Source organism: Bos taurus, chromosome 2 (genome assembly GCF_002263795.3).
Source record: "Bos taurus isolate L1 Dominette 01449 registration number 42190680 breed Hereford chromosome 2, ARS-UCD2.0, whole genome shotgun sequence".
Taxonomy (NCBI): domain Eukaryota; kingdom Metazoa; phylum Chordata; class Mammalia; order Artiodactyla; family Bovidae; genus Bos; species Bos taurus.
In genome coordinates, this window is record NC_037329.1 from 61,126,324 (window position 1) to 61,154,108 (window position 27,785).

Below are 27,785 nucleotides of genomic sequence, written 5' to 3' on the forward strand. Positions count from 1 at the left end.
ATATGTATATGTGTGTGTATATATATATACACACATGTATATGTATATACATGTGTCCATACATGTGTGTGTGTGTGTGTGTATATACACACATATACAATATAGAGATACATAAACACACAACACAAATCTGCACACACAGATGATAGCTTCTCTGGGTTTTACACCTAGGAGCAGAATTGATATTTCGTAGCACAAGCACATTTTCAACTTCAAAAGATATGCCAAATTATTCTCCAAAGCAACTGTTCCAATTTACACTCCCACCAGAGTTCCTTTATGCCCACATCTCACCATCCCTGTTGTTGTCAGACTTAATTAATTTTTGCTAATCTGGTAGATGTGAATGGTAGTTCATTGTCTCAATTTGCATTTCTCTTATCATGGGGAACCAGTCATAGTTTTTGAGGCCAAAAATAGAAGCCAACCCCTCCCCATCCCAATCCCCCAACACACACACACTTGGTGGAGGCATAGGGGAGTGTGGGAGCCCAGATGGTAAGGCTCCAGAGACCCAGGGCTAGAGCAGGGACATTTCACTTAAGGGTCAAGCATAGATGAGAGTCAGAATTGAAGGATGAACTCAAAAGGACAGGCCAAGGGGTTGCCAAAGAAAGGAACCAGAGAAGGGATAGAGTATGAACTCTGAAATCAGAGACGTAGACAAGAGCAAAAGACGGAATCTATGGGAAAAGGTCCACATTACTTCCTGAGAACAAGGGCAGTTGTTTGCAGCTGGCAGCTGGAGAGGGAGCAAGACTGGGGTTGGGGCAGCTGAGCAGAAAGGAAGAGAGAGTAACCGTCACCAGTGCTCTGGCAGCTCAGTCAGCCACCCCGCTGTACCCTTGACCATCATTAGTCTCCACTGTGAGCCCAGAGAGCCCTAAATAACTGTGTATGTCCTTCTAAATGAAACTGCTTAGGCCAGATCATAAAATCTGGGCCACACTTGGGTTTGAGGGTTTGGGGTTTTCGTTTCTTTAGAGCAAACAACAACAAAAGCGCAGCAATGGGTAAGTGACTTATTTTTGGCAAATTGTTTCTCCTTCTAGTGGCTTCTTTTCAAAAGATGTTTTGGAAACATTTAACAGTCTTTCCCATAGCCTTGCTTCTCAGGGAAGTTAAACAAAGCCAGATTGACAGATGGACTTCAAGGCATGTGGACCAAAATATATCTCCCATATTAAAGACGCTGAAGCTTTCTGGGAATAACTCATTTCCTTGGGGGGCACTGGGGGTGTGGGAATCCCATATATCTCCATGTCCTCTTACCAGGCAGAACTCTGAGAAGCAGAATCCTCTCTCAACGTGTGTGACAAATATGGTTCTTAATGGGGACAGGAAACCACGCTAACCTCAGTAAGCCCATAGTTTCAAAGCCAACTTTCCCTTTGGAGCACTTTGCTTCAAGTACAACCAGACACTAAGAACAACAGCCAAGGAAGCCTCCAGAGAGACAAGCAAGGAATAACAAGTCATGACTGCACAACAGCATCTTGAGGGGCTAAGACCAGGACTCTAATATCTCCTTTTCTTCATTTGACCCAATGGGAGTATAAAGTGTGAAGTCCTCAGTCCAAAATGGACAGGATTGAATAAGAACCTAGAAACACTGAGTGTCTGAAATTATTCTGTAAACCCAAGATGTAATGAGGATTAATCCTTGCTATGTTGACCTAAGATTAAATATGACCAAGATACACTACATTTATGATGACTTTTGAATGACAAGGCCATGCATGACACTGATGGTCATTTCTAATATCTCTTGGTATTGAAATCTACCATAAAATACCTGCATCTTTGAAGTAAGTTTTAGAGCCCATTTACTCATGTTCATGCAACACACACACACACACAGAATAGTATATTTACATAAGAACATTAGTCATACCCTCTGGGATACTGAAAATGCCAGAGAACTAGTCCATTCAAGATTCTTAGTTGAGCACTAGCTAGGAAGGGGTTGATTAGTACAGGCCTTCAAACCAATCAATCCTAAAGGAAATCAACCCTGAATATTCATTGGAAGGACTAATGCTGAAGCTGAAGCTCCAATATTTTGGCTCCCTGATGTGAAAAGCTGACTCATTGGGAAAGACCCTGATGCTGAGAAAGATTAACAACAAAAGGAAAAGGAGGCTGAGGATGAGATGGTTAGATAGTATCACCAACTCAATGGACATGAGTTTGAGCAAATTGCAGGAGACAGTGAAGGACAGGGAAGCCTGGCATGCTGCAGTCCACAGAGTCAGACACGACTTAGTGACTGAATAACAACAAATGAGTAAGTCAGATTCTGCCAGTAGGCAGTTCACAAGCATTAGAGATGGTCCTAATAAAAGGACTTCTGATTGAGTTGTGGGCCAGGTTGAGGGAACAGACCAAGGATGGCGAAGCACCCAGGGCCCAGCCACCAGCAGAAAGCCATACCATGCTCAGGTTGAGGGAACTCAAGGAGGCAGTAGACTTGAAGGATGGCTCAGCCACTGCCAGACTCAGGACACAGGCACAACCCAGCCTCTCTCTTTTCCCACCCCTGGACCTCCTACTATGTTCTCCCATTTACTAAACTCAGCTGGAGGGCATCTGATACGGGGACCTGCATCATGCATCCTCGAGTCAGGCCGCATTGAGCACAGAGCAGAGTGGGGAAGAGAGGAGTCTGGCTGAGGTCTCGAGGGGATGGAGGTACCAATGGAAAGTAATTAGCACTGGGGCTCTCCCTCCATCCCCTGCTGCTTCCGGTTTGAACTAGGTTGTCCCTCAGTCTGAAGGCACATGCAGAAAGCAGCACAAATCCTCTCTTGATCAAACAGCTCCAAAGGGTCAGCCTCCAAATTTCTTAGCAGAAAGATAGTCCAGTTTGGAGTCATTTACCTCAGCAGTTAACCAAGCAGGAATTACCCTTATAATTTGACCACGGTCACAGCCAACTCTGTGGGTGAGGAACTACACTAGGTTTTACTCAAGCAGCTAATTCATATCTCCAAACTCACTCACTACGGTTTGCAGTAGGGAGAAAAACAGCACTCTGCTCACTCTCTGGAGAAGCAGCATCAGACAGGCCCCAGACCAGAGGATGCAGTTTATCACTGATGGAATAATGGCCAGCACTGACTTGTCCCTGACCACGTGCCAGGCGTGGTTTTCCAGGCTTTGGGTATGTGCGGGTGAGTCTCCAAGGCACAGGATGGCAGAGTGAGAAGACGAAAGTTGTGGGGCTGATTCCCCTGCTCCGTAACCCCCCAACTTTAACAGGAGCTGTATGCCTCTAACTATGCCCTCAGCTACTGCCTAGAGGTCCCTCTCCCAGGGCTACAGTTCTCCTTGGATTTGAGAAAATACTCCGTTTCCCCTCCAGGCCCAGAGTGCTATCCCCTGGGTGCCTTTCTATTCCCTGCTGGTTCCCTTTACCCAGCCTGGTTTTTTATTAAAATCTTCTCCATTACTCCTTTGAATGATCCATCTACCTCCCGGCAGCTCCCTGGCTGGTCCAAAGTATGTGAACTCTGTTAATGATGCCGCAGCTCCCAGACTGAGAGGGCCACCTTCATAAGTGCACCATGGAAACTGATGCAGGCAGGGAAGGACCAGTCTTCTCTGTGGACACAGCAACTGAGAATAGGGTTCTGTCATCAACAAAGACATAGTTTAACTTCATCATCTTCTTCTCTTTCCACGAGGGGTAAGTCAAGCAGTTTGTAGTGAACCCAGAAATGGGCTCAGCATTGCTATATTAAAAAAGCACTTTGCATTCAGAGGAAAAACATGAGCTTTGGAGTCAGCCTTCCAAGCAATCAGACCCCAGCTCTACTACTTATCCACCAGCTGATACAGGGCAAGTTATTCCTCTGAGCCTCAACATCCTAGTCTGTTAAATGGGACTAAAAATATCACTCAGCATGGTCATTTAAAGGTAACAAATGTTAAATACCTGGTACAGAGTACACCTTTACTGAATATAAGTTCTCTCTCCCCTTACTTTGAGGATTCTCATGGGTCCTAGTCTTAACATTATTACATCTGGGTCTGAGAATCCTCCAGTCCCCCTCCTTCACATGAATTGAGTTCACTTTGCCTCTCCATCTGGAATTCATGAATTCTGAGGGCTTTATTCCTAAAATGGGATGGGAGGCTGGTTTTCTTGATGAGACCTGAGATTTTAGATACAGGCAGTTTTCCCTCCTATGTAATGCTGTGTGTGCATGTATGCACACACGTGTACACACACACACACACACACACGGGTGTACACATGCACACACATTGAAATCCGATCTCGGACAAACTCATTCCCACTTATGACTCATGCTTCCATTCAGATAATATTAATTGGTCCCTGGAGAACATTACAGGGGATAAAATGGCAGGGATAACAAATGGGAGATGAGAGTGAGAATGCTTTCTGGAAATAATAGTCACCAAGGGCCTAGGGAACTGATGCCTGACTTGGTTACAGTGTAGTAGGTATTTCTTCTAAGGCAATTTTAGGTTGATGCTCAGTCCTTTGTGGCAAATTCAGGAGCATTTCTAATTCATTTAGCCATAACTGTGGGGTGGAAACAGTCCATGTCTCCTCTGCTAGTGCTTATGTCTGAAATGATAAGGCCTGTGAAATTACAATTTAGAGTCCGCCAGCATGCTGTTATCAGCCTATAGGCTGTAGGAATAGATTTCAGACAGTGGGTCTGAAACTTCATGTGTATCAGGATAACATGCCCAGACCAGAATCATATTCCCCATACCCAATGATGTCAAAATCACCCTTGCATTTTTAGGAAGTCCTGCAGATGATTCTGATAAATACAAATATTGAAAACAAATGAGGTTAAAGGACTAGCAAAAGAGCCTGTCACATCCCCTCAGGCCACCCGCCAATTGAATCAGAGAAGGCAGATCCATCACTGATGAACACAGATTTGCAAGTAGCCATTGGCCGATGATGAAGAGACAGCAGGAGAGATGACCCAAAAGGCATTTCTATCTGGCTTTCAAAGGGGCTTGTCTCTGATTTATCTCTTGCAAAAGATGCACTGGACATGGGCAATACAAACCTCCACACATAAAATTTCTTATGGGCAATTACATTGCCGGGTAAGGAAGGAAAGGAGGAAGGATGTAGGCAAGAAGGTGGCTGCAATTTAGAAAGTGAGAGAGGGCAATTCTGAGTGGGGCAGAGAATGGGTGTGTGAAAGAAGCACAGAGCTGGAGGCTCGAGCTGAGCTGGAGGCTCTAGACTGCAGAAATCCACATGCCTCCTTTACAACGCTGCCCACCTATCCCCCAGGCTTCCTAGGTGGCGCTGGTGGTAGAGAACCTGCCTGCCAATGCAGGAGACACAAGAGATATGTGTTCCATCCCTGGGTCAGGAAGATCCCCTGACACTTACCTATCACCCAGAGCTACGCTGCCAGGTGGTAGCCACAGCCACACTAGGCCACTGAGCCCTTGAAACATGGCCAGGTCATATGGAGATGTGACTTAAGTGTAAAATACACAGCAGATTTTGAAGACATCACCAAAAACTAGTATAAAATATCTCTCAATAACTGTTCTATCAATTACACATTAAAATGATATTCTATATATCACAGGTTAAATAAAATCTATTATTAAAACTACTTTCATCTGCTTTTTTAAACGTGACTAACAAAATTTTAAATTACATATGTGGTTTGCATGTTTGCCTCCCAGTAGTTCAGCTGCCCAAACTAACCTCTACTATTATTTAACTGGGTTTTTTTCTTTACATTTGACTTACCTTTTTTACTTCAATAAACTTAGCCTTATCCCAGGCTAATAATAACTATGAACCACAAGTTCACTGTGCCAGTTTTTTTTTTCCCTAATAAGCACTAAAATAAATATATAAAATAGCTCATCCACATACTGCCTAAATTCAGCTTGCGTTTTGCCCGTGGGACAAAAACCACATCTTAGGAAATACGAGTTTACTGCAAAGACTTTGATATTCAGAGAGAAAGAAAATGACCCGTCTACAGTCACTGTGTGGGACAGAGGCAGCCCAGGGCTGTTTTGTAACATCCCCATGAACACGTGCAGGTCTGCACTGGAAAATGTGTGACCATCAGCACAGAGGGACTGGCATCTAGTCACGCTCTCTGGGTTTTCTCTTGCCCAGTGCCTTTCTTAAATGGTCTGTAGGGAACACAGCTTCTGCCTTTGAGTAACTGTGGAGGCAAGCAGATCCCTTCTGCAACCTGATAGCCCACATCAACCACCAGTCTCTCCCTTGAGCCCTCTACACACCAGCCCTGCTTCCGGGGAGTAGGGGGGGATGCAGTTGCCATTGTCCACAATTCAAGGCCCCTCTGGGTCACAGCCTGGCTCTGCTGCCCTCTCCCAGCAGCCTTTCCTGATCTCAGGAGAGGATCAAAGGACAACCTCCTTCCACAGGATCAAAGGACAACCTCCAACCCCCTGGCAAGTCCCTCACCTTGGCAAGCAGTAGGGACCCGCCAGGGAAGTAGAGGGGCCAGGCCAGCAGTCCTTGACCTGCCACCTTTTTCTATCTCGCCCTCACCCAGCAGGGGCTTAACAAATGCTTGCGAGGAACCAGCCTGTGAGTGTGAGTCCTGCCGTTTCCATCTTGTGGCCTCTAACTAGGAAAATGTCCTCCTGAAGGGCAGGAGGTTTGGGATCGGTCCCAGCAGCCAAAGTGAAGGGACCCTGGCTTCCCCTCAAAGGCACCTTCTAGAACATTCTTGACCCTTCAAAAAGGACACTTCCAGAGGTCTTAAATAACCTCCTCACAGACATCAGTGTGTGCCCCCTGCCACTGTCTAGAGCAGCTTTTCCTATCCTCAGCATCCAGATCCCTCAAAGTTCCTATCTGCTCTTGGCCTTCTTCATAGTTTTAGTGTGATTTCAAATTTTGACTCATTGGTCCGAAGTTAGAGCAGATGTGATTTCCCCTGCCCCAGAGCTGCCCTGAGAAGAACCCACCCATCAGACCAGCTGCTGCCCACACCGCCCCCACCACATACACACACACAGGAAGGAGAGAGCCCTCTACACAGCCCAGCATGCACTCCTCAGAAAAGAGCCCGAATGGCTGTGCCCACACACAAGGCTGGCAGACCTGTCCTGTCCCTCAGCAGACCATCTGAAGACCAAGATGAGGAGCAACCCAGTGGGAGACCCAGCCCCCAATCCCAACCTGGCCTCCACACACTCAACCTTCATGGGCACCAGATGGTATGAAGCCACATGGAGTTAAATGCTACCAAAATGAGGGAAAAGATCTGCAAGGAATCCAAGCTTCCTTGTGCATCACCTCCACAAAAACACTCATGATAGCGGATGATCGTTGAGCAATCCCCACTCGCCAGGCCCTGCACTTAGCAGTGCTTCGTCTCATGCAATCTTACCACAACCTGAGGAAACCCATTCAGGGAGATTAAGTAATTAAGCTTCCCAAGGTCACACAGCTTCTAGGTGGCAGCTGGTTGGTACCCTTAACCAGCTGCATGCACTGCCTCCTTCCACATTCCCTGTTAGAGATGGACAGAGGCAGACAGGCCCCACACACAGAGGGTGTGAGGGTAAAAACATGCTCAGCACAGCTGCCCAGACGCCCCTCAAAGACAGACACAGGGCGGTGACATGGACCAGCACAATGGGCTCTCAGCCCAGGTGGCTTCTTCCCATGTGTCCTTCTTATCACCACAGTGCCACACTCAGCAGAGCCCCCTCAAGGTCACCCTACCACACACACCTCCCCAGGGGTCTGTGACAGGCTTTCAGGGTCTGTGTGGTTGACAGCTTGAATCTGACAAGATCTGTGCTGAAGACAGAGCCCCATAACCAACTCTCAGCGAAACGCCCGTGGCCCTCTCTGGGGACCCCTGTGATGGATGGGCCTCTCTCTGAGGGTCCCAGGGGGCAAGCAGGGAGGGCTGAGGGCTCCAGGGCCTCACTCAAGCTGCCAGGAGGTCAACCACCATTTAATGACTGCCCCGTGCCAGCCGCCTCTCATTTGCTCAGAAGCTCAGCCCAGGCCAATCTCGTGTCTGGCAAACTCCATGCTTCCCGGAGGGCTGGGCTCACTCCAGTCCCAACACGCTCCTTTGTCCAGGCAGGATCACAGAGGCCAGGGCTGGAAGGAGGCCCCTGGGGCTGCAGAGCTGAGACGGCCTCTTATCCTAGCCTGGTGCCCTCCCTGTCTGCCTCCTAGTCACAGGATAATGGAAACAACAAGCAGAGGGACCCACCACGCACCTAAAGGAAACCAGGAATTCACTCATTCATTCATCCATTTGTGTATGGATAGTTCATTCACAGATATTCACTGGGCCCCTACCTGATACCAGACTCTGTGTAAGCACTGGCGATGCAACAGTGCAAAAGACAGACATCATCACTGTCCCAGGGAGCAGACCATTTGGCAGCAATTTCAAGGAAGGGAATTGGGAATTCCCTGGTGGCCAGTGGTTAGTATACTAGGCTTTCACTGCCAAAGGCACAGGTTCGATCCTTGGTCAAGGAACTAGGATCCCACAAGCTGCCCAGTATGGCAAAAAATATATAAAAATAAAAAAATAAACAAGAACCCCTCTTCCTACCCAGGAAGTAGTAAGCAGTGCAGGATGCTTAGAGACTATTGAGCCCAAATACAAAGAAGGGATGAAGCAGGGCAGCATCCCCCTCACCAGCCCTGAGTCTCGGTTCCCAGGCCTTTTCAGGAAATTCACTATACGGGGAAAACGTCCCACATGAGAGATTCTCCAAGCTGGCTGTGTCTCAGAACCACACTGAGCACATCTTAAATATACAGATTTCTACAGTTACAGGGCATCCCAAGTGGCACAATGGAAAAGAATCTGCCTGCCGATGCCAGAGATACCAGAGATGCAGGTTCGATCGGGAAGTTCCCTTGGAGAAGGAAATGGCAACCCATTCCAGTATTCTTGCCTGGGAAATCCCATGGGATAGAGGAGCCTGGTGGACTACAGTCCATGGGGTTGCAAAGAATCAGATTTGATTGAGTGACTGAGCACACATGCACAGTTACAAGTTTACTACTCCTAGTGATTCACCTCTGGAGGTCTCAGATGAGGCCTAGGAATCTGTATTTGTAAGCACTGTTCTAGGTTAGTGCAAGGCACATTTGAGTTTAAGAGATGCTACCCTTAAAAGAAAGTGAAAGTGTTAGTCGTTCAGTTTTGTCCAACTCTTTGTGATCCCATGGACTGTAGCCCACCAGGCTCCCCTGTTCATGGAGTTTTCTAGGCAAGAAAACTGGCGTGGGTTACCATTCCCTTCTCCAGGGGATCTTCCCGACCCAGAGACTGAAGCCAGGTCTCCTGCATTGCTGGCAGATTCTTTACCATCTGAGCCACCAGAGAGGTCCCTACCCTTAATTGTTCCTTATTTTTCTAGATATCTATTGGACTTAGATCTATGGGGAAACAAATAAATGAATAAGCAAAGGCATGCATGTTTGGAGGGTTGTGTGTGGCTGTGTCAGCGGGAGGGGCCTAGGCTGAGGTCCGGGGAGCTAGTGTGGCCTGGAATCCATGGGTGAGTTAGTACCCCAGAAAAGGTGTGCAGGGTGGGGGTAGGATGTGAGACCCCATGCTGGTCACTGGGCTTGGGACATCCTGCCAGGGAGATGCCAATGAGTACACAGAGTGCGGATGACTCAGGGGAAGTGGAGTCTGCAGGCCACAGACACGCTTGTGACATCTCAGGCAGCCCGTCTGTGGCAGGTAATACAGACGCAGACAGCGTGGGATGGCCCTGCACTCTCAAACGCCCACGGTCACTGCCTTGCATTCATCAGTTATTAATTCTGCACACACTGGGTGGAGGCCTACTACAGGCCAGGCAAGCCACCAGCACTGAGAAAGGAAGGAATGACCCAGTCCCTAGCCCCAAGAATGCCTGAGGCTGGCAGGAGAGACAAGCATGCAAAGACACAGAGGTTAGAGAGGTGAGGACAGGAAGCCTCTGGACATCCCAGCTGAGGACAAAGCCACATACCTAAGGGCAGAATGAATCCTGGAAACATCAACAGCTAAAGGGAAAATCGTGACCCCCGGGTTTAGAGTAAAACGAATTGCGGAAGGATGCAGTTTCTACTACTAACTTGCTCTGTGACTTCACACAGGTTGCTTGGCCTCTCTGAGCCTGTTTCCTAATCCATGAAATGGGATAACGACACTAGCAGCTTCATAAGATTATTGTGTTGACAAAATGAGAAATCAGGTGTGAGACACTGAGCACACAGTCAGTATTTAATAAAATGTAATAAAGACGACCATTAATGGAGCCCCTTCCATCAATTTTCATAAATACAGTACAAGCTGAAGGAGCTGATGTCAGGCCCAGTCTGAGGAGGAAACAGACTCAGACAAGTTTCACATAGCAAAGAGAAATGCCAAAGCCAGAACATGAACGCAGGCCAGTCTCATTCCAGAGGCTCTACCTTTAGGCTAAGCTATAAGCAAATATATTATGGAAAGGGAAGATGTTTAAAAATCATAATAATTATCATAATAATCAAAAGTGGCAGTTCATCCAGAATTTCACATCGGATTAAGAAAATTGGACTATATTTATCCAGCAGGATGTTAATCATATTGATAGCTTCATTTTATTGAGTGCCAGGCCTGTACAAAGCACTCTTAAAAATCCATACAAAACAACTGTTTTACAGATAAAACAAGTGGGACTTTTTTTTGTTTGTTTTTTTGCTTTTTGTCCATACTGGGCGGCATGTGAGATCTTAGTTCCCCAACCTGGGATTGAACCCACACCCCCTACAGCATGGAGTCCTAATCACTGGACCACCAGGTAATTCCCCCAGGTGGGATGTAAAAGGTTTAAAAAGCTAGCCTGAGGTCATTCCGTAACTAAGAATAGTTGAGTCAAGTTTTGAACCAAGGGCTGTGACTCCTTGTGAACGTCACCATGCTGGTGTACCAGAGATTCTCAAAAGGTAGCACTCTGCAGAACATCCAGAAGACAAGACTCCCTGGACTCCGAGACACATGAGGTATTTCTCAGGGGATGTCGTCACTGACATTGGAATCAGACCTGGTTTGGGTGCAGAGCGGGAGAAGGAAGAAGCAGCGGGCACAGAGCAGGGGTCAGCCCAGGGCGAGCTGCGGCCTTCCTTGCAGCTGAGGAAACACCGAAGGCTGATGTCTGTCAGGGCAGCAGGAGCTGGGTGCAGAAGGGCACCCTCCCACATGGAAGCGGGAATCAAGGAGCCTCTAGGACAATCTCCAGCTCTGCCCCAGCCATCTGCCTGCCCCCTTCTCTCGGCCTTGATAACTTGGGGATGGTCTCATCTGCTTTGGACGTTACCCCAGCAACTTCAGTCACATCTGAATCTTTGGTCTGTCTGGGTGAGTCTGTTTTTTATTGTGTGGTTTTGTTTCTTTTGTCAACTAAAAATGAAAGGCCAGTGTTCCCAACCCCCGTCGGCCTCAGAAGCCGACTGACATTGGCCGGGTCCCTTCCCTTCCCCTCTGAACTCTCCTATCCACTGGTGACGCCTGTCTTCCTGACCTCATGGGGTGACAGCAGAGAAGAAATGAGGTCATTTAAAAGAGTGCACAGAAACAAGGGGGGTTTTTGGTTTGGGATTTTACTGGGGTTTTTTTTCTCGTTTTAAATCATGACAGCCTATTGCCCTCTCTTTCCTTGGACTCAGGGGAGCACTTGATGCTGACTGAGGAATATCAAGGACTGCGTTGTTGAGAGAGCCCATCCCACACACGCAGAATTACACAACTGGCCAGACTTCCAAAGCCCTCCCCCATCATCACCCAGAGAAGAGGCAGTGAACGGAGGACCCAGACAGGAGGGGATTTCCTCACTCTTGTGCCAGTGTTGGCACAGATGCAAGAGGGCCAGACGTTTCCCAGCCCTGGGGTCCCTTGGCCTGAGGAAAGGTGGGTGAGAAAGATTTGGTCTCTGGCCCTCCTGCCCCAGGAAGCAGAGCCATCCAGGCCCTTCCTCTGAAGATGGAGTCCAACTGCATCTTCAGTTATGAGTCCAACTGCAGCCTCAGAAGACCCCAGTGGACCCGCCCACAGTGACATTCCGACCCTTCACAACTGCCCTGTGCCACCATTCCCTCCTTCAGTGAAGGCTGCACACAGAGAAGGAGCAGAATGTCACGTATCAAGTGAGGGTTTCGATGCTATAGATTCCCCAGCCCCGCCCTCCCACTCCCTACCCTGCCAGGCCTGCTTCCTCCCCCTCACCACCCCTCCAAATCCACCCCCACCCCCACAAAGCTGCCATTGCCTTTAGGGCAGAATAAATCTCCTCTTCTCCCCATTATCTTAAATTCCCTGAACCCATCTGCCTTAACCAAAAAAGAAATAAGGTAAGTCTGGTACAGCTCAGGCCAGCAAAGCTCCTCTCCCCAGAGGGTCAGGAAGCTGTGTAAGTGATATATCATAAATATTCTATTCCTCGATATAAATGTCTTGGGGCTTTTATCCACTTCCTCCCAAGTCAGGCCATTCCATGGAAAGAAAGTTTAAATGAAGTGAACCTTTTTAAGGAGCTTAAAATGTTCTCTTTCTTTGGAGAAAATAAGTAAATCTGCATTTAGTAGCTTTTTTTTTTTTTTTCTTTGCGGGCCTGACTAGAAGCATTTTAACGGAACTGAACCCTTTGAAGAGGAGAGGAAACGGGAGACCAGTGAACCCCAGATTGGGAAAACAGATGGGGGGAGGCACCAGGAGGATAGCTAAGCCTGTCACCCCTGAAGCAGCCCCGTTCTGAGAGCCAGACCCCTGGCGCTCAGGAGCGCTTATTTAGGGAAAGAGAACAGCTACTGAAGTGGTGGGGGTGGGGAAGATCAGCCCACCACGACCACAACCACACAGTGAGAGAAAGTCCCAAAGTCTGAAAAACAAAAACACAAATAAGGAAGTATCTGAAGCTGAGAAAACCAGCAGACACCTGACAGCTTTCCTTACGTAAATCTCAATTAGGATACCAAAACAAGTGACTAAAGCCGGCATCACTGATGAAGAAGTTGAACCCTGGTTTCTACAGTCGGATGACTAGAGTCAGAGACTTAAAAACAGGAAGCGCCAGCTGTAATATCAAATGACCCAGACAGTGAAAAGCGACGCAGAATACTTAAATTGGAAGACAGGAAGTCACAATCACGCCACAAACAATACAGATATTTGTCTGAGATATGTTTGGCCTGGTGCCCTATCACGGACAGAAAACAGAAAAATGCAGCCAAGTTGAGGGTATTTATCAGAGGTGAGACCAAAAGAAATGGCCACCCTGACATCCTCTCTGGCAAAACCTCATCTCTGCAGTTGAGTAAAACTCCAGAAGTTATACTGCTGGGTTTAAAGTGCAACTCACAGGCCTAGGGCCAGATACCATTACTAAGCCCTGGGACTTAGCTCCCAAAATAAAACCCTTAGCCTCTCTGAGACTCCCTCACTGCTCAAAGTAAAAGTAGTGGGCAACCATCATTTCTGGCAACCGTCATTCCTCCTCCGGGTAACAATAGCAAGTTCACTTTGCCACCTCTCGCCCACTCTTAATCTCCCTTCAGCTAGCTTGAGTGAAGCCCCATTCCTCCCCGAGCTGCTGGGCTTTGGGGTAGCCCCTCAATGCAAACTGCATTGCCAATCCCTGTCCACATTGACCCTCTTTGAGCCCATGAACATGAGCCTTGGAATTCTGAAGGAACTCCTGAAAAATAGAAGCTCTTTATCAAGTAGAATTACTAATCTGATAGCATAAAATTTTACTGTTGCCAAAAGCCACTATATGGCTAGAATCTGCTGAAGAATCAAAGCCAACACAAAACCAGTGCATAATAAAGAAGAAAAAAAAACAAAACTTCATAATATAATTATGAACTCCTGGATCCATCCTTACTTGAAGTTAGATCAGGGTCTTGGATTTTTCAGCTATGAGAACAGAGATCTGATTTCAGTGGCGGAGATTTGTCACTTGCAGCTGAAGGATCCTAATACAATGAGCAAAGGGTTTAGTCTCTGGTCTCTGTGAGATATTCAGAGGCACCTTCTCTCTTCTGCTAGTTCTTGGCAATAGTGGTCTGCAACCGTACTGGCTATGAGACCTCAGCCAACTTTCTTTGTCTCTGAGTGTTTCCTCCTCTGAAATGAGGGAGTTGAACAAGGAGAATTCTAGGGTTCAGACAAGGGCTGAAACTGTGATTTCAGAACTTTGTAATATTCTCTGAAATGTTTCAGATCCCTAAAAGCACTACCCAGGATACACTTGACTTTCCAATTCAGCAGATGATTTCTACATCTTTTCTGCATAGCCCAGAGGGTCAACTTTTGTGTGGGGATTTTTCAGTGTTGCAGAATAGAGAAAAATGTAGGTTCTCTGGAAAATCTTGGTTCAGGCAAATTCTGCAACTCAATGTTCCCTTTGACTCTCTTCTCTATGTCTGGGTGGGCAAGGACCACAGGTATTAGAAATGGGAAAGGTATTAGAGATGGGAAAGCACCACCCTTCCCTGTCACCCAAGATTGCTGTGATCCCTGGGTATGTGGCAGGCTGCTTGTATACCAGAGATATGTGAAGGCACATTCATCAGGGAAATATAAGCTTATAACTTTAAGTGTACAACTTTTGGATGATCTAGAATGTGACCTATATCAGTCAAGATTATTTAGAATGTAAGTTTCAGATAGAGTATTTCAAAATGGATCAAACAAACAGAAAAGATAACTTATTTGGCTCCTGTATAAAATGAAAAAAAAATTATGTCTTCAGGAACAGCTGGATCCAGGTGCTCAGTTGCTACCTTCAGGAATATGCCTCTCTCTTTCTCTTAGTTTTACTTTATTCTCTGGGGAAGTTCTTAGATTTCTACCAGTTGTTCCAAGTTTATATCCATTTACCAAGTCAGCAACCTCACAAGAAAGAAAGTACCTCTTTGCCAACAGTGCCATTGAAAACCCCAGGACTAATACCCATCAGTCCAGCTTGACTCATGTGTGTCCATCTCTGCAACAAGTACTGTGATGCTCATTGGCCAAATACAGAGCACACACCACCTGTGTGTACACAAGCACAGGACTCAGGAGGCGCAGTCAGCCTCATTTGGCCCACATGGCCTCAGACTAAGGGAGGGCTGTCAACCCAAAGGAAAACTAAAATGCTACTTCTAGAGGAAAAGGAAATAAATGCATGGAAAACAACTGACAGACACTACCCAGCTTTGGGGCCAAACGCCAAGGGCCCAACTCTCTACAACATGTTTCTAGAACTAAAAGGAGAGGGAGTCATTCTTTTCCTCCTGCAGAGGGCCTCTCTCCCAGTAATGAAGACAGCATGGGGTAAGAAGAGGACACAGGAGTACAGTTCCATGGGTCAGGAATGGAAGCTTAGCTTGTCTGTGAACCTTCCTGTATGGGAAGGTCCTGGTCCCAGGGAGAGAGGAAGGGAGCTTATGTTAAGGCTATGCCCTGAGTAGAACACTGACAGATACAGAGTTGTAGGGGTCCCCTTCCTTCTTTCTTAGGCTCCTCTTCCATACCTGCTTCTCCGGGACCCACAGACCAATAATGCGACCGCAGATCACAAGCTACCTGAGCTGCCATCATCATTTGTCTGGTTCACCAGCACATGTGGCCCTGAGGCCAGTCACTGCCGGAGTACCCACCCACTGCTGCCAAGCATCCTGCAAGAGCCCTGGTATTGAATGCCTTTTTCCATCACATTCACATCACACAAGTGCACTGCTATTCCAGCTGGAGCACAGTAAAGACCTGCTGGTAAAAGACAATAGGGCTGGACCAAGCCTCCGTGTGCACCTGACTCGCTGTGAGTCATATCCTCCGGGGACTGTCGCAGCGCACCATTGTAATCAATTAAAAAGAGTCACGTATGTCCCACACATTTGAACGTCAGAGTGGCAGCCAAGTTTGAGGATGTTATTCATTGGCTTGGAATGTAATTCTCCACTAAGATGTCCACAGATAATAGCACAAAAATAACATCCCTTCCAAACGCAGTTACATTTTAATTAAAGATAAGTTGTTATTGTATCCAAAAGAATAACTAAGGTCCTAAACAGTGTGTGTTATTTCATTTGCTTTGCCAGCTCTGTTTTAGCAATTCTAGTCACTCTGAATCTTCTTCAAGGCTGAGGTGTTAAGTTTGGCTGAGAAAAAAATCATCCCGGTTCTCTCTCGTTTTTTACTACTTTCTTCTTCAGAGGGAAGAATAAATAGCCTGATCACCACTCCCACCCCTCACTTTCACCTAGAGAAGCTCTGGTTGATAACAGTGGTAAATACTAACGGAAGAGATGTTGTAACTAAATGTCATCATGTTTATATCTATATGTATCTTCTGCAATATAAGATAAACGAACTAATCTTCCTCACCAAGCTTGGGAGGATAACGAACAAAAATTATAGCAGAGTAACATACCAGTGTAAATATTTCACAAAAGCTAAGTGACAATAAATAGAGCCAAACTGTGAGGTTGGAGTGGGACTTTCCTGAAGTATTCTCAAGCTCCACCCCTTAATAGAACAATTTCTAGTTGTTTTTAATATTTGGCTTCTCAAACTCACTACCATTTTACCATGCTAATGAAGTAAGTATTGTATTAATATTAATTTACATATAACAGATCATTTTTAGGCTCATACAATGTGCCAGGCAAAGTGCTAAATATTTACATGTGTATAAAATAGATAATTAACAAGGACTTGCTATATAGCACAGGGAACTCTACTCAGTATTCTGTAACCTACATGGGAAAAGAATCTGAAGAAGAACAGTTATATGTATATGCATAACAGAATCATTTTGCTGTACATCTGAAACAAACACACTATTGACAAATAATTATATTCTAATACAAAATTTAAATTTTTTTAAATAAATATTTTACATGGATTATCTCCTTTATCCTCAGAGCAATTCTATGAGAAGAAGCCATCACCATATCAATTTTACACATGAGGAAACTGAGTCTCAGATAGGTAACACAACTTGGGACCAAGCATCACACCCAGGCAACATCATCCAGAGCTCATGTTCTTAACCATTTTAGGCTGCTTTACGTTCCATGACCTCTTCCCTGAGAGCCACAATAGCTCCCTACCACCTCCCAGTTCAAGGTATATCACTGTCCTGTTCTTATAGCCCTCCCTGACCTGGCTGATCCCCCACCTCTCCATTCTAAATTCCCAGTCTTCCTAACTAAGCACTTTTCATTCTAGATACACATTTTCTCCCCTATTCCCACCCATCACTCACTTCCCTGAAAAAAATGAAAGTGTTAGTCACTCAATTGTGTCCAACTCTTTATGACCCCATGGACTGTAGCCCGCCAGGCTCCTCTGTCCATGAAATTATCCAGGCAAGAATACTGGAGTAGGTAGTCATTCCATTCTCCAGGGGATCTTCCTGACCCAGGGATTAAACTTGGTCGCCTGCATTGCAGGCAGATTCTTTACTGTCTGAGCCACCAGAGAAACCCACTCACTTTGATGTTAGCCCGTAAAACTAAACACACAAGCTGACCTTACTTCCTTACCTTTCTGCAAGCCATTTCCTTCTCTATGAGGCTACCTCCTCTTCTCCACCAGTGGAGACCTCCAAAATCCCATCTCAAAACACCATTCTTCTTCTTTTAACTTATTATTTGGCAGCACCAAATCTTAGTTGCATGTAGCATGTGGGAACTAGCTTCCCGACCAGGGATAGAGCCTGGGTGCCCTGCATTGGCAAGGTGAAGTTTTAATCGCCAGACCTCCAGGTAAGTTCCTCAAAACACCACATTCTTATATATATATATATATATATATATATATATATATATACACACACACACACACACACACACACACATATATTCTTATATATATTCTGATGCCCATGTGGCCGCCTGTCAGTCTCTCTCCCTCCTAGAAACTCCTATGACCCATTTAGGTTTGTTTTGTTTTTACCATTCATTTGAAGCATAAACACTGCCTTGTGATGTTGCCTAGCTTCTAAAGCATACAAATTATAAACCCAACTATTATTAATACAGCATCCTTCTAGAAGGTAGGAATCACATCCTGACTCTTCTGACTCATCATCACACCTAGCACAAAATCTGGCCCATTGCTCAGCCCAGCCCCCAGCGAGGGCACAGTCTGGGGTTAAGAACCCTGAGTACCATCTAACTGCTGGGACATTTCATACATGAAACATTCAAAACAAATGTCAATTTGTGCTTGGTTATCATGACACAGCGCAAATCAGTCCCTGAAGGGGACAGCGCACTGCAGACTCAGCCCTCAGCTGTGATGCCCATGTGGCTGCCTGTCACAGGGGTGTGGGCCAGTTTGTGGGAGACTCCGAGGAAGAGTCAGCTGCCCCTGTATGTCAGAAGCTGAAGCAGAGGATATGCTGCAACAGCCTTTAGTCTGGACATCTGTTGAACATGTTCCTCTCCTCTCCAATCCTGAGAATTTGAAGGAAACAAAAACCATTTAAAAAAATTTTTTGGATTCTCTACATAGCACATATTCATGTTTATTTTTAAAAGAAAACATGAAAAAAGTATAAAGAATAACATATTATCCATTATCTCAACCATCGTTATCTTTCTGGTATATTTCCTTCCAGTCATTTTTGTTGTTGTTGTTTTATTCTCTACCTGCCTCTGTGCTAAACAATGGAATAGCAAAAGGAGAGACCTGTCCCAGCCCTCTAGTCTCCTGCAGATGAGCAGGGGAAACAGGATCACAGGACGGGTCACAAGGTATGAAGATAGGGACAGTGCAAAGGACAAGGCTATGGAACTTCCCACACAGAGCGAGAAGGAAGGACAAAGACTCTGAAAAGGGCCCGCCTTTAGTTCTCGCCAGCACAGTTATCGAGATCCTACTGTGTGTCGGAGCGGTGGGGAACTGAGAGGACCTGGTGACAGGAAATGACTTGTAGAAGGTCAATCAGGTAGTTAGCTGTTTCCACAACACTTACTAGAACACACATTTTGAAGCCACAAGATCCTAAAGAAGACTTCATGCAAATAAACCCACAAATCACGTATATGTGAGTGTATGTGTATGCAATACATATTTTCAATTATTTATATATCATTTATAAATGCATATGTATTTCATACACACATAAATATTCCCTTTATCAAATTCTGTGTTAACACACACAAAATAAACTGCCTTAATTAAAGGTTCAAACTATACGAATTGAGGACCATTCAGGAAAATCTGGGGCACATGGTTTGGTCACTGTCATTATGCTGCAACTTTTTCTCAATCCAACACAGATTTCCTAAAACAGCCTTACATTCCAGCAGGATATAAAGCCCTGTCGAGGATGCCCTGCTCTGGAATCAAAGAGTCAAGAGTGGCTGGAAACAGATCTGGTTCACTTTACCCTCCCACTGAAATGGGATGCAAAACTAAACAATGTCTTTAGGGAGGCAGAACTTCATTTCCCTCAAAGCAGTCCTTCTAACCTAGAAAGCAAAGGGCATGGGCTATTAGCAAGCAGAACTGCGTCTTGCTATTTTGCATTTCCTTCCTCGAAACTACCTTGAGTAGTTTGAGCCATGGTGGCTAGAGGCAAGAGAGGAGGAAGAAGGCAAACTAAATTAATTTGAAAATTAAATACGAAAAAGGAAGCAGGGGCAGAAACTTTGTCAGCCCCATAATTCCACATACTTTGAGTCCAGGGCTCACTCCATTCTGACAAAAGGAGTGGACAGAGCTGAGCTCTGTTCCGCGTGATTAATTCCACATTGTTCAATAGAGGTCGGTCCAAATGGTTAGAACAACAACTAGATGATAATCACAAAGGCCTCTGTGAGCCGTTAAAAATGAATTTGCCTGATATGTTCGCAATGTCTGTTGAGCAACATCAAAGGAGCTCAAAGCACAGTGGACTTTGTTGAGTAACCAGTTTTAAGTCGGGTAAGAAAAAAAATATTTTTTCCTGAACATTTTCCTGCCTGCTAACTCTAAAAGCCCAACTTGTGTTCTCAGAGTCCACAAGAATAAATCAGCGCAGCAAAGAAATAATCATCATGAAGACACATAGTATGCCTCCCAAAAACCCATCGTGTGCCCATCATTAATACATCATGGATCATTCATCTTTTGATTACTTTCTTGTAGGGACAAACTCAAATGCATTTTCTTTCTCCTTCTCTCTTTGCAAGAATAATTTAAGAAACTATCTAAGGGACTTCCCTGGTAGTCCAGGGGTTAAGACTCCACTCTTTCAAAGCAGGGAGTCTGGATTCCATCCCTGGTCAGGGAACTAGATCCCACATGCTGCATCTAGGGCCAAGTGCAGCCAAATAAATAAATATTTAAAAAAGGAAAAGAAACCATCTAAGGCATTATTACAATAGACAACACTAGAGGATGACTTTCTGGCAGCAGGAATTCCCAACACAGTGAGAGCTCTTTCCAACCTCTGGAGCCGAGGAAGCAGAGCATTTGGCACTGGCTTTCACAGCAGGGTCCCAGCGTCCCTCCATTTCACTCATCTTCCTGCTTTGCTTTATTGCATATGCTGCTATTTTCCACACATCACTGGCTCCAAACTTGCTTCTCCCCAGACTCCTTTCATCTCATTCACTTTCTCTTACTTCCTGACTCTGCTAATTCAGCAAACATGGACGAAGCATCTATTCTCGCAAAACACAGCTTCACTTTCTCCCTGTCACACGCCCATACCCATTTTCCTCCCCAAGCAAATCTTCCCTCCTAATTCTCAATACACTCTATGTGCATAGGAAGGAGGTACATAAGTTATCATGAAATATTTCAGACTTGCCAAAAACCTGTAAACAGTAATAGAACAAAACACTTGTGTACCTACTGCCTACCTTAAGGGATGAGACACCAATATACTTGACACCTTACATGTCCCCCTTCCTTTCTGATGACAAACCCTACCCACAGATTATCACTAAACTAAATCAGGTTTTTATCATTCCCATGAATTTTTAAACATATTTACAACATATGTAAATATCCAAACATAATATATTATATTGTTTTACATTTTCTTGACCTTTATTTAACAGTTTTGTACCACATATTTTCTTTGGGATGTTCTTTGGCTCAGCACTGTAAAGCTGAACATTACTCACAACTCTAGCTCTAGTTATTCTTTTGTCATCAATGTCTATTATTCCATTGCATCAATGCAGCCCAATTCATTTATCCAGTCTCCTCCTAATGGATGTTTAAGTAAATCCCAATGTTTTTGTTATTACGAATAGTGTCAACATTCTGGCATATGGTTCCTTGCACATATTCCCAACATCTTTTTAAAATTAATCTTTATTGGAGTATAGTTTCTTTACAATGTTGTGTTAGTTTCTACTGTACAGCAAAGTGAATCAGCTAAACATGTACATCCAGTATCCTCTTGATCTTCACCTGCACAATGATACTAAGGAAATAGTTATTCCTTAAAGTTGCCAATTAAACCCCTCCCAACACTGCCAAGTATGCCTCAGCCTGAACTCTGGCCCTTTCCCGTCTCATCCATAACTTAAAGGACATGGCCAGGTGACTTTGATCAGTGAGGCTGAAAAGACAGACCCCAGTAGATGCCAGCCCCAACCCCCACGGTCTTTGGCTCTGCCTCTCATCAACATGCCTAGGAGCTGGGGACGTGGCATTCCCTTCCCATGCTGGGAACTTCGGCACAGAATCAAGTTGCTGCTATTGGGTTTTATATAGCACATCCGACCGGCTGTTTGCTGCCTTACACAATGGAGTTGATGCTCTCCTGAGAAATTAATTTGGATTTCCATTGCACTTCAAATTGTGAAACAAGAATGAACACATCTCAGCCTGGGTGGTCTGCTTCCCTCGCTTTTTCTCCTAATCCGTTTCCCCACAGTCAGGCTAAAAGCACCATTATCCACTCCTCATCAGGGTCTGGGGTGCCCTGTCCCAGGCTTGTTCCATTCCCTTGCTTTGTTTTATTTCCTGCATCATCTCTTTGGTCTGGGCTTCCAGATGTTATTAAATAATCCTTGAGATATGCCTTTAGGATTTGCTGTAAAGACACTTGAAATAAAATATCTGTCAGAACCAAGTTGGTAAGAATAAATGGGAAAGATTTGGTATGAGAGCTGGGCCCTTCCCTCCAGCAGCAATTATACCAGCACAAATCGGTTTTGTTTGAAGACAGAGCCTCTTCCAGAGTCTCCTTTATCAAGACATTAAAATTTCCCCCTTGTTTCCTGAAAGTCAAATTTCCTTTTTCACCTTTGCCTGAATACTAAGGGTTTTCAAAATTATTTTATAAGATGCATGTGGAAAGTCTGAGTAAAACCATAATAGGAATAAGGATATTGAGAAAGAATATCCAGCTAATAACTAGGAGCAGAGAATTGTTAATACCTATAATCATTAGCATTCCAGGCACAGAAGACAAAATTCTTTACAAAGAATGGTACAACTGAGAACAACATAAAGAACCACACATAGCAAAGTCCATACAACTGAAATACATATTCCCAAAGGCTTTATATATTAAAAAAAAAAACAAAACTAGTGTTGGGGAGGAAGACATTACCTTCTAAATTTCCCACATGAGAATCTAAACGGATATAGAATTTATCACCATAAACACGTAGAGAAATCTTGCCCCATAAGGTATATATTCCTTGATTTACACACACACTCACACAAAGCATGAAGAGTCACTTGCATGCTGATGAGGCATAGGCCTAAAACTTTCACCTACATTGAAATTTTGCAAGGTAAATAATATTTAAGCATTTCAGAAGTACTTTTTCTTCATTATGCAGCTGTATTCTATTTAATGAGCATGAACTATAGTCACACATTGTGCCAGTTATTTTTTATAAGGATTTCATACATTCCCAACCAATGCAAAACTCTGCATGTTTATTATTTCATTGGATCCTCAACAAGAGGATAGTCTTACCCTCATTTTTCTGATGAGGAAACTGGTGCTTCAATAGGTAATCAACCTACTGACATTTCCTTTGTTAGGGAAAGAAGAGTAGGGCTATAAATCCAAAGCAGGATTTCCCCTGTGGTCCAGTGGATAAGAATCCACCTGCCAATGCAGGGGACACAGGTTCAACCCTGGTCCAGGAAGATTCCACATGCTATGGGGCAACTAAGCCTCTGAATCCCAAATACTGAGTCTGCATACTGCAACTACTGAAGCCTGCAGTTTTGTGCCCTAGAGGTCCTGCTGCACAAGAGAAGCCATCGCAATGAGAAGCCCGCGCACCACAACTAGAGAGAGATCTCCACTTGCTACAACCAGAGAAAGCCCACAAGCAGCAACAAAGATCCAGCATAGCCAAAAATAAATAGATAAATAAATATTTTTTCATCACAGAGATTATCCACTAAAAATCAAAAATCTGTAAACCGTAAGAACACATAGAGATTTTGAAGTGAAGTGTTAGTCACTCAGTCATATCTGATTCTTTGTGACCCCATGGACTGTAGCCCACCAGGCTCCTCTGTCCATGGAATTCTCCAGGCAAGAATACAGGAGTGGGTAGCCATTCCCTTCTCCAGGGGATCTTCCCGACCCAGGGATCAAACTCAGGTTTCCTGCATCATAGGCAGATTCTTTACCATCTAAGACACAGGGAAGCCCCAAATAAATAAATCCAAAGCAGCCTGTTGGACTCTAAAACCAAAGAACTTAAGTGAAACCCTAACCTGGCTCTACAAAAAGGATAACTATGGTACTTACAATTTTTAGTCCTCAGAAAAACTTGACTATAGTAGATTCAAATGGATGGATGGATGGATGGAAGGAAGGATAGATAGATGAATTGACAGATGATGAATGAAAAACAGTTGGACAGAGACAAAGGAACTTCATATCTCAATGAGGGAAGATTCAACAAAGTATTTTTTTCTCCATGAGAAGGGATGTATTATATAAACAGACATTCTTTTAGACACAGAAATCCTTTATTATTATTCATAATAGATAAAATGTAAACCCAATACTTTATCTGTTTTATGAATTTCATTTTCACCTCTGAATGTCTTTTGACCTTTGTATCTGAATCCACTCGAATAGGAAGAAGTACTTGAAAATGGGGATTTCCTGAGTTGTGCCTATTTACCTCAAGCTCAGCTGCTTACCACATGAAAATAGCAAGGCAGGGTTCGATCCTTACACAGGTCTGTTGGTTTTACCAGTTCCTCTCACACAGAATCTTTCAGGGTCTGATTACAACAAACTCCAGGAAAGAAATAGAGGATGGACCCACCCACCCAACCTCTCTTGTCCACCAACCCACATGCCCGCAGTGGATTTACAAAATCCTCTTGGTTTAGCGAGGCTAGCATTTTCTTAGCATTGCCAAACCTTGAATATGAAACTGGGAAACTTGAATAAGGAGGAACAAACCTGTGAATGAGCTATATGAAGCAAAACTGCCAGTCTTATGCCAGGAGTGACATCCAAACCAGGACAACACATGGCCCATGAGTCACAGGCCCCGTGCAAGCCAGGAACTCCCGTGTAAACCCTATAGGAGAGCTCCGGGCATGAACTCTGCATCTCATCTCATGAATCTTCACCTACTGGAGTTTCTATCAAACTAATGCCATTTTGCAGGTGAGAAAAGTAAGGATCCAAGAGGTCAGGTCACTTACAGGACAGAGTCAAGCTTCAAGCCCTCGTCTGTTCAATTTCCAAGCTGGTGCTCTTTCAGACACACTGATATTCTCCCGGTCCTTTCTGCGGCTGGTCCATCCATCTGTCACCCAGCTGTACAGTGCAGCTCTCCCAGCGCACAGTAATGTGACACTTAATTAAATAACAGTGGTAAAGACCCACATAAAATGTTTACGGCTGTATCAAGTTTTCCTCAGTGCCAAGTGACTTGGTGCTGCCTGTATCTGATGACCATTTGGCTCTGGGGTTTAGCCAGGACTTCTCACAGTGCACAGACATGGCCCACAGGGGACCAGAGACAGTGTCAGAGGCAAGGAAACAACCTGTGTCCTGGATTTTGTGTTCAAGACATGATCCTAGACCCTTTGGTCCAGGGAGCCTCCCCAAGATGGAAATAAATCTCTCATGCAAGTGTTGAGTGAGCTGATGCACATTCCTGGGAATCTGGTCCAGAACTTCCAACCATTTTCTAAAAGAGACCTGTGACCACTCCCCAAGGTTGGGGAGCACTGCCTAAGCCACACATTTTAATGCCAGTTCCTTTGGGTGTAGTCCCAGGGCAGCTGTGGGATAGGCTTGGAGCCGGCACCTGTTTGGCGTCCAAACCTGGGCTGTTTTCTAAGGCTTCTGTGCTTCACCTTCCAAGAAATTCAGGCTAATATCCTCAATAGGCCCCTCTCCAAGTTCTCACCTGCATCCCTGTCCAACCAGCCCAAAGGTTCACCACAAGCCGCTGTGGTTACAAAGCTGGGTTTCTGGGCTCTGTTCCTTATTCTTTAGAAGGAACGTACTTCACAGTCCATTTAAAATTTCCACAGACCAGGCTCTGAAGGCCAGCAACCAACTGGCCCTTAGCTGTTACCTGAAGAGCAGATTCTCAAGAAGGAGAAACTGGGATGGATGCTGCAGCCAAGACTGACGCTTGGAATCTCAGCTTCGACAGTGCTGAGGAGGTCCAGAGGCCTCCAGCCCTTATGCTCTGGTAAGCCCTGTCTCATCAAAAAAGAGGGGGATGGTCCAAGTAGATCAAGCCAGTGTTTTCAGGGTCCCCAGACACATGGTGTATGTCAAAACAGACCTGAAAGGTGTGGGCATCAGGCAGAAGTGATAGGAGGTCTAGGGAAGCCCACAGGAAACAAGGTGATAATAATCCTCACTGAAGGCTGGAAACCAAGAATAAACAAACACCCAGTGTCCTCATTATGCCAGAACACAGGACTCCTGCCAGGGCGTTGGGAGGGGTGCAGAGCCCACCCCTCCCCTGCCATCTTCTGAACTGCCCCCAGCCCTGAATTCTAGGCAAAGACCATGCCCCCCGACAGCTAGACCATAAGGGAAAGAGACTTCTTTAAACTACAGTGGGGAAAGTTGAAACTTCAAGCAGCAGTTTGACAGCAGGGAGATTGAGAGCAGACAAAAGGCAGGAAAGCTTCCCCAGAAAACATCACTCAGGACAAGAGTCTCATTTGTAAACCTAATGGGAACTTCAAGGAGCAGAAGGCATGCCTCCAAGCTGAACATTTTAATAAGAAAACCCATGTTGTATGAACCAAAGCCAATAAATTAATTAGGAATAGAATCACACTGATATATGGCATTATCCACTTGTCAATTTAATTTCTTCTTTTAAATAAAAAAATAAAAATAGAAGAGGTCATTTTGCAAGGTGGTCATTGACTTTCCCCAGAGCAAGTGGCAGGTCTGTTTGCTGAAGAAGCGAATTTTCACTGGGTTTCACACTGGTAATGATGCGTGGTGATAACTTGTACAGGAGAGTGAGATGATCAAGTACAGTAGATGCGAAAACCACAAGAGGATCCTTACTGATCCAGGGAGGGCTGTTTTCAAATGCAAGAAACCTGGAATCTCTTTTTCAGAATACTTGCCAAACCATTCAAGGCACCAAACCCCAGTTTAAAAGTAGATCCAACAAGCAAAGATCTTTCTGGGCAGCTCTCCTATGACCATCTGTTCAGGGATTCACTGACCATAAGCTCACAGGTATTTAGCTCTCACTGTATATTGGCCCAGGTGCTAAGTGCTTTAAGTATACTCACTCATTTAATCCCTATCTCAGTGCTTGAAGAGAATGCATTTATTACTTTCATTTTTACAGAAGTAGGAAGTGGGACTCAGAGGTAAAGGCACTCTCCAGCGGCTCCGCAGCGTGGAGGGACACAGTGAGGTCAGTCACAGGCCTTCTGAGACCCACAGTGAATTGACACCAATTCCTCCTGCTTCCTAACCTGGAAAGGTTTAGCAGTAGATCTGAGGATTCACATTATTGCTGTTATAGGCAGCCTTGCTATACGCCACTTACCCTACCTCCCGGCTAGTTCACTTTGGAATCCTCCAATATAAATCTTGTGTCTCCAACTACCAATACTACTATGAACAGCAGTAGTAATAACAACAATACTTGGCATCTATGTGAGCATAACACACTTACACACCACTTCATCTCCATGTTAAGTCATGTTCTCGCCAGAGTTCCCAGAAGATCCTAATGAGAGCCTGAGTATCAGGGAGGTTGATTGGGGTTGGAGGATAGAACTCTGATCTTTTACCCTGTTTTCTTCTATCCTGCGTCACTTCTTCCCACAAGAACATATTGCTTTTCCATTTCTTTAAAAGAGTCAATAGAAATATAAAAAATAAAAACTGTGAGGTAGAGACCATGATATTATTGCCACTGTGTTCTACAGCTCATCCAAGGCCACATGGCCAATTAGCTCAGAACCAGAACCCAAGCCTTCTAACTCTTATCTGTTTGTATTGTTCACCCCACCAGGGATATCTGTAATAGCTTCCTGAATTTTAACCTTTTATAGAAACTCCTAGAACAGGAAAGGTGATTTTATAGGCTCAGGGCAGTGGAGTGACTGCCCTCAGATGTCAGCCATGGTGGGTGGAAGTCGGGACCAGCACCCAGTTCAGGCTATGCCTCATGTACACTCTGCAAACACCACATTGCGTTTAGCCTCTTAGGCCTGGGGTACTCCCCTAGGTCTTGGGAAGACACAGGCATTGAAAAATGGTCCCTGGTCTCCTAAATGCTCACAGAGCAGCAGAAATAGAGAAGTGAAGAGAATCAACAATACTGTGAG

At 45.0% G+C, this 27,785-nt stretch overlaps 1 long non-coding RNA gene across 2 annotated transcripts in view; it reads right to left on the reverse strand.

Annotated features, from left to right (window-relative positions):
- LOC112442665 (uncharacterized) overlaps nucleotides 1-27,345 on the reverse strand; it is a 308,112-nt gene extending 280,767 nt beyond the window's left edge. For both annotated transcript variants that reach the window (XR_009491735.1, XR_003030908.2), the window contains exon 1: nucleotides 13,900-27,345. This is a non-coding gene — a long non-coding RNA (uncharacterized lncRNA). The remainder of the gene's footprint in view (nucleotides 1-13,899) is intronic.
- Between the last annotated feature and the right edge of the window lie 440 nt (nucleotides 27,346-27,785).